This window comes from Chiroxiphia lanceolata, chromosome 2, assembly GCF_009829145.1.
Source record: "Chiroxiphia lanceolata isolate bChiLan1 chromosome 2, bChiLan1.pri, whole genome shotgun sequence".
Lineage (NCBI taxonomy): Eukaryota > Metazoa > Chordata > Aves > Passeriformes > Pipridae > Chiroxiphia > Chiroxiphia lanceolata.
In genome coordinates this window covers 93,485,286-93,496,478 of record NC_045638.1, presented here as the reverse complement: position 1 = coordinate 93,496,478, position 11,193 = coordinate 93,485,286, and the positions used below count along the sequence as shown (strand labels likewise).

Genomic DNA, 11,193 nt, shown 5'->3' with positions numbered 1-11,193 from the left:
TTTCCCCACTAGCAATGAGATTTTCTTTGTGCTGTAGAGGAAAAAAACCCAAACCCACAACAACCCAAAACCACACTCTTGTGAGCCTGTGGTTCAGCAGAGTTCCTCCTTCCCCTGAGACACTCACAACCCAGGGCTTTGTTTATACTGGAAAAACAGGTCCTGTTAAGAAATATATGCCCTCCACACAGCCAGAGGCAAGGGCCCCAAGAACATCATCCCCCTTCCTGGAGGTCTGGCACCCTGGGTTTGCAGCCAACCTAGAGATAGCACAGCTGAGGGCTGCCCCCCTTCCCTCTAGTGACCCTGAAGGCAAGTCTGCAGGGAGACTTCAGCATGGGCAGACCTCCCCCTCCCAGGGGAGCTGCATTTCAGGTGAGGCTCCAGTGCTTGGCTATGCTTGAGCTACAGCTACAGCCATGTCTGTATCCCACTGACCCAGGACCTGCTGAACAGCTTCCCGGCCAGCCCTCACTGTTATAGGGACTTGCCTGCTGATGATAGGACTGTGTCTGTCCCAGATTGCTGTCACCAGACCTGACTCACTAATTTATGTTCCCATCTTGACCTCAGACCTATCCCATTGCCATGGACTTGTCCACCGATCTGGATTCTCTCTTGGTTCCAGCTGCCACCTCCAGGCCTACCCTGCTTGCCTTGTTCAGATCCTGTGGGATGGAGCCCTGGCCAGTGAGGTCCCTGCTCTGCTGGCTGTGTTACGGCATTCCCTGTTCTTCAGGGAGCATCCAGCCCCTGCTGGCTCCTGATGCCAGAGGCCTGTAGCACATACAAGAATACCAAACCACTTCCACTGACCCAGACCCATAGTCTATCTGGATCAGCATACTGTCTCTTACAGGAACTAATTCTTTCCTCCAGAATACATGCTGCCCTTCAAGAACAAGATCCAGGTCTAACAAAAAGGGAAAATGGGATACTTATCTTTATCAAAGGGTCTGAGTCAAGTGGTATAAGGTAGCCAATCTCCATTTGTTATCTGGAAAGATAATGAAACAAGCTGTTCAGTAATCAGTGTGCAAGCAACCAAGTGACGAAAAGCAGGCACTGTGCATTTGTCCATAACAAATCATGTCAAACTAACCTAATTTATTTTTTTGCCAAGATAACTGACTTAGTGAGTGCTGAAAGGAATAGATGAAACATATTTTGACTTCAGTAGGGCTTTTGACATTGCCTTGAACACCATTCTTATAAAGGCAAATCGGTCTCAAATGGTTATTAGCATGAGAGGAGTGTATGATTAAAGAGCAATTCCCAAACTGGTGCAGTGGATGTTTTCCTATCAGTAGGAAGGTATATCAAATTAAGAGATCTGATCTGTCTGCTAGGATTGATTACTTTCATTAGTGACTTGAATGGTGGAGTTGACTTTTGACTTCAAACTTTGCAAATAACACCAAGTTGGGCAGTTCCACACTTCAGAAGCAAAGACTGGAACAAAGGTTTAATATTGTTAAACCACAGAAAGAGCCTCAAAATAGTGAGATGAAATTAAGATAAGAACAAAGGATTATACTTAGAAAACTTGAATTCTCAAATTAAAAATCAGGGAAAACGTGTAGCCTTTGGTAAGATACCATAATGTACATCCACTCAGGGAAAGTACTTTAAGAAATCCACAATTCTGCATTGGAAAGTGTGGACTATATGAAGAGCCACTTCTTTGTCATATAGACAACACAACTAGGGAGGGACAGTGCACTGATCTCCCAGTCTGAAATATGCATGGCACCAAATGACACAAAAATTATTTGCAGCTGCCACACCTACCATGGTTTGCAGAACACCATCTTTGTGCCTTCGGTCACACTGCCCTGACATGCTTTTGCTTTGCCATACCTCTTCCTGTTTGCCTGAAGCTTCTCCTCTCTGGGAGAAGGTGTGTTTCCCAGTCTCCTCCCTCCAGCACATGCTAGAGGGACTTGTGGGTCTAAAGAGGGCAGTGAGTGAGTGAGAAAGGAGCTGTAGGATTCAGGAGCCCTAGGCTCTATGGAGTGGTGAAGGGAAGCCACAAGTCTCTCAGTGCCACCACTACTTGAAGTCTCCCAGGACAAGTCACACCATGTCCCATTAAGAGGCAAGATAGACTCACAAGGTCTCTTGGTCTGCAGACCATGATATTCCAGGCTGAGGGGCAAAATCTTGGTGTTGGAGTGTCCATCTTCCAGCAAATCCCTAATGTTTTGAGGTTTTTCATCCTTAATGACACTTCTTGGGACTCTGACAAAAGGCAAGGTGACTTAAACTGCACCCTGCTTCAAGACAAATACAGCAATCACTGACAATTGGGTTTTTTTCCTCTTGGCAGATATCACACAAAGGCCCGAAGATCAAAACAGCAGCATAATGCTCCTTTTGCTGAGCTTTGCAACTTTTCCTCCAAAGACAACAAGTGACCCCTCAGGAAATCTCTCAGCCTTGAAAATAAACCCCACAATTTGGAAACGTTCTGTGGCCAGAGTCACTGCAGTTGGAGACTGCAGGCTGACTTTATAAAACTGTGGCTCCTAAAAGTTCATCCTCATTCTGAAAAACCTCTCTGGTTGCTTTCTAGTGACGCTCTATCTTCTCTGACTTAAAAGTGCATCCTTACACCATGGAATCTGACACATTTCCCAGGCGTGTCTTCAACATAAAACCATAGGAGAGTTAAACCATGAGAGATCTCTTGTCTTTTCACAGCCCAACTGTATCGCTCTCGTATTTTTGAAAAGGTTAAGAGCATCACAGTATTGTTTGTAGCCAATTTCACGAACAACTCAAAGGATCTATTAATGCACCAAGCCATGATGAAATTAACAAAATGACATTTTGCCTTTCACACCTTTAGACTGAACTAAAAGACGAACTTATCCCAAAGTTATGAGCAGCCAAAAATAGAGGTTGGGGAGGGCCCTATGGAAGATCGCAGGTGCAAGGTGCCGGTCCAGCAAGCCGGCAGAGCACGGGGCGAGGACGCCCCTGACTCTCGGTGGGCCGGGAGTGTCGAAGCCCTGTGGATGCTGATCCTCACGTCCCTGACGATGCCAGCGTGTCCCTGAGCTCACGGCACCGCTCCTCGAGGAGAAAACCTCGCTTACAACCGTCTGCCAAGACCGGCTCAGAATTTGGGGCCGGGCACAGAGAGGAGACCCTCCTCCCCTGGGCTGGCCAGCCCGCCGGCCGGCCTCCCTTCCCCTCCCCTCCCCGCCCCGCCGGCCGGCGGAGGGTCCTTCCCGGGTAAAGTTGCTCGGCGCCCCCCGGGCGAAGGGCGGGGGTGTGCGGGGCTGTCACCCGCCTCCCATCCGCGTCGCCGAGCTATTTATTTAAATCGCAAATAAAGCGCCTCGCCGCCCGCCCTGCCGGGAACACTCAGTCCGGACGCCCCGCGGGGCCGGCGGGACCGAGCCCATGGCCGGGAGCGCGGCCCCGGCCCCCGGGGCTCTGCTCTGCGCCCTGCTCTGGGCGGCAGCGGCAGCGGGGGGCGGCCCCGGGGGCAGCCCCGCTCCCGCCGCCTTCGGCCGCGTCTACCGGGGCGCCGTGAACATCAGCGCGGAGCGAGTCTATGCCTTCGCCTACCGCAGCGAGCCCGGGCAGGTAGGAGCGACCCCGGGAGCGCCGGGTCCCCGTGGCGGGGGAATGCACCGTGTGCCCCTCGCCCTCCTGGGGGTGTGTGTATGTGTGTGTGTGAGTGTGTGTGAGTGTGTGTGAGTGTGTGTGCGTGTGCCGGGGAGCTGCCGGCGCCGCTGCAGCTCCGCCGCTGTGCGGGAGCGGGCCGGGCTATCCCTCTGTCCTGCCCGCATCCTCCCGCCGCCGCGAGGGTCGGGATCCGCAGTGCACCTGCGGGCTCTCTTCGCCGTTCCCGGCGCTTCCCTGGCGCGGCCAGGGCGCTCCGCAGCTGCGGGGTGGGAGGGTGGCGGCGTCCCAGAAGGCAGGGGGTGGGCGGGTGGTTTGGTGCCCCCTCCCGAAGGGGCTTTTGGTATCCAGCGCTTCTAACAGCAAAATGGGTTTGAAGTCTAGAAGAGAATTATGAGGAGATTAGTACCATATGAAAAAAACACCAACTCCCCCCCCCCCGAAAAAACCATAATAAACCAAAACCAAACCAAAAAACCCCCACAAACCCCAGAAAAAACCCCAAACCACCAAAAAAAAAAGTGTGTGTATGTGTGCACTTAATAAATCTTCTTAAATACCGTTTTTCATGCTGTGTGTTTTTGTAGGATCAGGGTACTGTCCCCTGGTAACCTGGGAGGTGAGGCAGGGCTGTGCAGGTGAGGAGGCTGCAGGGCAGCACAGCCAGGGCCATGGCTGTTTGATGGTGGAAGGAAACCTGTCATTTATGTATGCCTAGTTACTGCGGGTTCCCCCCTCCTCCCTTTTTAATGTCGTGTTTATCTCAAGTAGCTGAGTGGTACCTTGGAAACTCTGCCCCCGTTGTTTGGATTGGGCATTAATTGCTGAGTAAGATGTTCTGATGTACCAAAAGATGGTGAACCAAGCAGATGAATCTTCCCTCCTGTCCTCAGTTGTGCAGGACAAGAGAAGATGGAAAACATCGCTTTTTTCGACACTATATTACTAAAGCTTCAATATGAATGGAGGTGGTAGAGAGGATGTTGGGTGGGAGAGTAGGGGGAGGTGATGTTAATCATCCTTTGCTTTACTGAGAAGTTTCAAAAGATCCAGACTTTTAAAGACTTGTCTTTCTTTTATTATGTGTGTTACTATATAATAAAATGCACCTGGTATTTATGGGGCAGCAGTTGGGTGTTTGGGCTATGATGCAACTGAGCCCAGCATTACTTAACTGTTGGGTGTCACCAATGATCCCAGAAAGTCAAAAGCACACTTTGGGTTTGAGCCTCCCTTTAGAAGCTGGTTGTGGTGTAAGTTAGGCTTCTTCAGGTATTACAGGGTATTACAATGAAGGCCTGTTGACAGGACTGAATGCTGTCTGGGGCTTGTTAGCAGAGACAACATGAATATCAACTTCAGTTAAAATTAATCTTGTTCCTACAATTTAATGTGCTCTTTGAAGTCGTGTGGTTTTGCTGGACACCTTCTACAAAGAATTTTTCTCTCCTGGAGAACTAGGGTGAAAGCAGAGTGGAAGGAGGCAGAGAGGAAGCATACAGCTGCTCAGTGGTGTTTGCAAGTATCTAAAGGCAACTTCTGGGCTACTTTTAGACACTGGGCTGTTCCTGTGGCTGTGAAGAGCCACTCAGTACACACTACTTCATTTAAACAGAAACTTTAGTGGACTCGTCTCCATCTTCCTGTATGCTGGAACATGAAATCTCTGCAGAGATATAGTCAAGAGCATATCTAAGAAGGGAGAATTCAGGTTTGAGGGTTAATATTTTTTTAATGTGGAACTCACCAAACACTGCTATGAATATACTTGGAGGACCATGCAACCAGTTCTTGATATGAAAAATAATCTGGAAAACAAAACCCATTTAAATGCAGATGGACTGTCATAAGAAGCTTTCTGATGAGGGGTACCCAGAACAGGTTCTGAGGATAGAGAAGATCCTAGAGAAGAGAAGGCTCCAGAGAGACCTTATTGTGGCCTTTCAATATATAAAACAAACTTATAAAAATGATAAAGAGAAGCTTTCTACAGTGTTCTGTAGTGACATGACAAGGGGCAACAGTTTTAAACTGAAAGAGTGTGGAATTGGGTCAGACATAGGGAATAAGTTTTTTTATGGTGAGACACTAGAACAGATTGCCCAGAGAAGCTGTGGATACACATCACTGGGAGCATTCGAAGTCAGGTTGGATGGGGCTTTGAGCAACCGGACCTGGGGAAGATGCAGCAAGACCCCGTGGCAGGGTGTTTGGATTAGATGATCTTTAAAGATGATCTTCCAACTCAAACCATTCTATGATTCCTCTAGAGCACTACAGGTGTCATTCCTGAGCTGAACCAGTGGAAGCCTGCAAGAAAGTGTCTGATCTAATTGGGGTAGTTGGCTGTGGGTGTGTGTAGCCCCTTCCCCAGCTGCAGCCCTGAACTGATGAGAGACAAACATGACTAGGTCTCTTCTTGCTGGCTTGGTCAGAGGCAAAGGTTGAGCTGTCGTGGTGGTCCTGCATTTTCCTGCAGTTGAGGATTGCTCAAGATTTAGAAGCTTGCTAGAGGAAATCTTGACTTTAATGTGGAACTGAGCACTTGTGGGCAGGGTTTTCTTTTGCAAGAGTTGGGAAGATATTTAGGGATGTGCTGTCCTCTGGGTAGTTTTGGGTCTTCTGAAGGAATGCAAGTCCTGCAAAAACTTAGTGTGGTAGTCCTTGCCTTTCACTGCAGTCTTTAGCCTTGAACTCCTAGTGAGTGCAGCATTAGCCAGTGTTTCCCAGTTGCCTGCCACTTGTGAGCTCTCTGCTCTTCCTGGTCTTTTCAGTCTCTTCCTGTCTCTGTGCTGATGGCAGTTCAGCCAGAAGGCTCTGAAACCTCGAGGCAGATACCACATGGACTATTAACCTTAGTTACAGGAAAGTTAATTGAATAAAAAGAGCATTTTCCACGTGGAAGGGCTGCAGTGGGTGAGTTTAATTGCTTTCCCTCTGAAGCAAAGTCAGGTCTGGAATGGTCTGGCTCGGAAGACAGACTTTTTTTTTTGTGATGCTGTGAATTCTAGTGTTTTCCCCTCTCTCCTGCTCTCTCTCATGAGGGCAGACCTACAGAGCAAGGGAAAACTTGGGGCCAAGGACAGGGCATGAGGCTGGTTTGTAACCCATCAGCTCTCTGTAAGCGTTCTGATTGCTCACATTTTATGGCTGCCCAGGCACATCTGAAAATGCAGCTGAATAGAGCAGTACTTGAATGATGGATGAGGGAAAGGAGGGAGGAAGACTATTACTTGTATTTGGTGCTTTAGAGACTTCCTGCTTTCTGAAAAGTGTTGTGCTTGCCTGATCTCAGAGGATGTTCTTCATCCACATGATCTTCCTTACTTCTTGGGATACGGGGATGCTTGCATGAGGGGAGGGGTACAGCAAGTCCTATGAGAGTACTCACAGGCAGCTGTATACAAGATAAAGTACAACTCAGGCCTCTGGAGCAGGGCTTCTTTGAGATGGGCAAGTGACTTCTCTTCTGTGCAACTGATTGGTAAAATGAAAATAAGGATACTTACATGCTGACAAAATCATCTAGTTGAAACTTTTATGCGTATATATAATGTCAGGTCTCTTCTCTTTGCCTGTGGAGGGGGAAAAACCCTCTTAAGTGCTGTGCAGAAACACTTCACCTTGTGTTTAGAAGCAGGAGAGCTGTCAGACTTTTATGTGCTAGGATTTAGGCCTTAATTCCTGAGGTGGAACTGTAAAAGTAAAGCTCTGCTGAGGAGAAGCACAGCCACCTCTGCTGCAAGGGTCTTCTAGAGCTGGCCCGTGAACAGAGGGGCATGACAAACTCCTTCCTTGTGGTGAAAAATCTTTGTTTGTAATGGAGTAGTCTTACTGCTTTTTGAATTCCCTTTTCCTCCTTCTAGTTGCTCTTTAAAATTTTCTGCTCTATACAGCTGTTTGTTTAATGTTTAACTGTGAGTGTAAAAAATATAGAATAAAACCAGCTGTTGCGCTTGTTACTATGCTGTCATGCTCTAACAGCAAAGGCAGATGTGCACTATTAGAAGTTTGGTAAACAATTAGTTGGGCAAACAGGATTATCTTATTTTAGGATTGTTTCAACTGGAGACATCCAGGATGGGTGAAAAAAATGAGCACACTCTTGAGCATCTCCAATTCCACATATTCAATATGTTCCTACTTGTGAAGGAGAAAGGAAGGAGAATTGATTTGCTGGAGCTAGCTGTGCAGTGTGTTCCTACCCAGAAGACTGAAAAAGAGTTGTAAAATGTTTCTGCTGGATTTGCCATTGACTAGAGAAGGCTTTATGTGTGAAGTGAGAGAACATGCTTAGTTCCATGATTGCAATAATACAGAGGCTTTCAAACAGAGAAGTGTGTGGGAGTACTGAAGTAATTCAAAGTGAATGACTCCTTCCACCACTGGCAGTTGCTAATGGTTAATTTGCTGAAAACACAAATTACACTAATACTGTGCACGTGGGTATGTCCTGTACCAGGTCCTAAGCAGTCCAGGAGAATATCATGAGGAGGAAGACAACAGAAGTTCTTTTTCCTAATTGGAGCTCAGATCAACTGAATGTATGATTTGGGAAATACTTGGGCTATATTTATAAAACCAAGTATGTCTCAGGAGAACAAGTTTCCAACTTTCCATTTGTAGGAAAGCTGCTGCAATCCAGACACAGCGCTTGGACATTCATGCAATGCACGTTGGTTGTGATGAGCTCAAAAGCTGAGCAGTGGGATGCACCTATATGATGAGCTCAAAAGCTGAGTAGTGCACTGTACCTATTTCAGGAGGAAGAGTGGGTGATGTTTTCCTCCTCCTCCCTTGCCAGGACTAGGAACAGAGCCCCAGTCTCAGTTCCCATATGGCCCAGCTTACTGTAAGTTGTGATTGGCAGTAGATTTAGCTGTGGCTTCTCTGCTGAGCAGTTGTGCAATGTGAGGACGTGTAGCCCTGGAGTGACTGTTTTGTATGTGAAGTTTATCTGAAGGGTGATGAGTAAAAAACTCAGTCAATGAGTGAGAGGGGCCGTGTGCCACCAGGAAGGGTTGCTACCATCATTACCATTCCTTTTTTTCATAGTTGCAGATGGGAGAAAGTTGACTGACCTAAGGGGGGAAGAGGGATATCAACATTAGCAGAATGATCAGAAGTCTTTCAGTTAGATGCTTGTAACCTTGTGACCAAGTGCCTTTTCCAGCCCAAAGAGCATAATGCACTTGTGTTCCTCTGTCCCCTAGTGAATGGGTCTCTTGGATTCTAGGTGTGGATGGCACTTGCACTTGCTTTTTCCTATGCAAGGAGCCAGAACTGGAATTCACCCATATGTTCCTCTGGGATTCTGTGATGAGTCACTTGCTCAGACCAAAGCCATCTGTCCTGGCTGCGGGGAAACTCCTTGATCTGCTACACAGGGCAACCTGGTTTAGTCAGTGGCAGTGATCAAGTCTGTGTTCGCTGTTCTCTGCTGTTTGACACTTGAGGGTTGGTTCTGCTCCAGCAGCACCCATGTCTATTTTAACAACTCTAGGAGCAATTTTTTCACCACTTGTTTCTGAGCTGGTTTTGGATTTCACATGTAGGACCCGTCATGCTGGAACTAAGCTGCCTCAAAGTAGTCCCATGGTCTCCTGCACATATTCTTCATAGTGTTAGTCCTTGGCTCCAGCCCAATTTCCCAGTCCACAGCTACACCATGCATGCAATAAAACTATAGTCTACTGTTCAGAAGGCTGAACCTGAGCTATAGTGAGGGGAATAGGTTAGGTTCTGTCTTCCTTAATGCTGAGTGGAAGCCCACCAGTTTATCCACAAAGATTCAGGTAAAAAACCGAAGAAACTAGGAAGACTATTTGGATGAGATCTCCTGAGGTCAGTAGAGCTGCTGTTATTGCAGTATCTCCAGGGCCTCAACACTGTTGATTTTTGGTTACTGGGCTCTAGTCTGTTCACCACAGTACACTGGAAGGGCCTCAGCATACCATTTCTGGAACCTAATAGTGAGTGCCTTATGAGACAGGAATGTAGGCACAATGTCAAATCCAGAAAAATCAAAGCAAGTTATAGTAATGATGTCTGAAGCCAAGCAAGGTTCAACAGAATCCCTTTGGACTAATTTGTGTATTTAATTTACTTTTTTAAAGAAAACACCAACCCTAGGAGGTGACAGTGTAGGCAGTGTAGAGCACACAGCACTTGGAATGTGCTTGTGCTTCTCAGTGGTTTCTCTTGACCACATCCTCACCTTGCCCAGTCACATGGAAGCCCTTGCTTACAGGGGAAAACAAAATAAACTATGAGAGAAGTGGTGTGGGGATCTGCTGAAAACACAAGCTTGGCCATTGTTTTTTCCATCAGAAAGTACAGCATTGAAAACTGTCTCTGACAAAAGTGGGATATCCTAAGTGAAAGAATGGCGTGGGAGGTGGCTTTGCTTTGAGCTGGGGTTAGGAACATGTGTTCAACTGAGATCCCTTTGAATTTAAATTATTCTTTATCTTTCTAGGATTTTGCTCTCTGTGGGTTTCCCTTCCTAGAGGGGCAAAACAAAGTACATCTTGACACAGGCTATCAGTTTGCAGGCTTTAGGAAAAAAGCCTGAAAGCTGCTCTGGTTTCCTGCAGGGTAACCTGCAGACCTTCAGATGGTGGCTACAGTGCTGGCAAGAATTTTATTTTTATTTCTGATGTGTAACCTAATGCTGTCAAGCTCGATAACTTGTCCTTGAATTAAAGCATCTCTTTTGAATTTGCATGTCGTTCTAAATCTTAAAATCACTCCCTTCTTGTTGGGCTGTCCTGTTGTTTAAAATCAAAGCTGATCAGGTTTTGTTGTTCCCCCTGTTGCCCCCTCCCCATCTCTAAGATGTTTAGATTAAAAAAGAAAACAAATTCTGAAGAAGAGTAACTTCATCAAATTGCCTCTCCTCAGTTTGAACTCTTTCCAAGAACAGTGCAACAATTTATTATACATGTGCATTATAAGTAGAGGCTGAAATGTCCTTAAATAACTTGTGCAGAAATTGTTGGGTAAGGAGATATGATTTTCCTATATGGACCTCATCTGCTATTTCAGGGGATATTTAAGGAATGAAAATGCAGACCTTAGAAGGTATATTGCAAGGGTGTGCCATCTGCTCAGTTTGAAAATATACTTTAGTATATTTGCATAAGCAAACATAATTTTCTGCTGTGTATACTTGGAGAACCACAGAGGATTTCAGAAACAGCCTTCCTTACTTTTTTTAAACTGATGTTTTCCTTTGGGCATAGAAATAGCTACTTCAGTGTGGTTTAAAACAAATGAGAAATGGTTAAAAAAAAAGACAACATTAATTACAACACGTAATTCAATCCATATCCAAAATGTTACTGAGGCGAAGAACTTGGGAACCAAGAGAGAACCAGGTATCCATGTTCTGACAGCAGTCCCTGGAGTTATTGCTATGAGCTTGGGGTTGCAGCAAATTTGGAAAGGTTATAAATCTACTTGTTTCAAGGGTTGTCCTGGTTCAGAGTACCAGCTGCTGTGGGTTAGGAAGATGCAATTATTGGAGAGTAGTGTGTTCCTTAACTGCCTGTTAAA

The 11,193-nt window shown here is 46.4% G+C and overlaps 1 protein-coding gene across 1 annotated transcript in view; it reads left to right on the top strand.

Annotated features, from left to right (window-relative positions):
- Positions 1–3,430: 3,430 nt before the first annotated feature.
- Positions 3,431–11,193, top strand: part of SIDT1 (SID1 transmembrane family member 1) — a 41,941-nt gene continuing 34,178 nt past the window's right edge. The window contains 1 exon segment of the mRNA XM_032677969.1: positions 3,431–3,597. The gene's annotated coding sequence lies outside the window, so the exon portion shown is untranslated.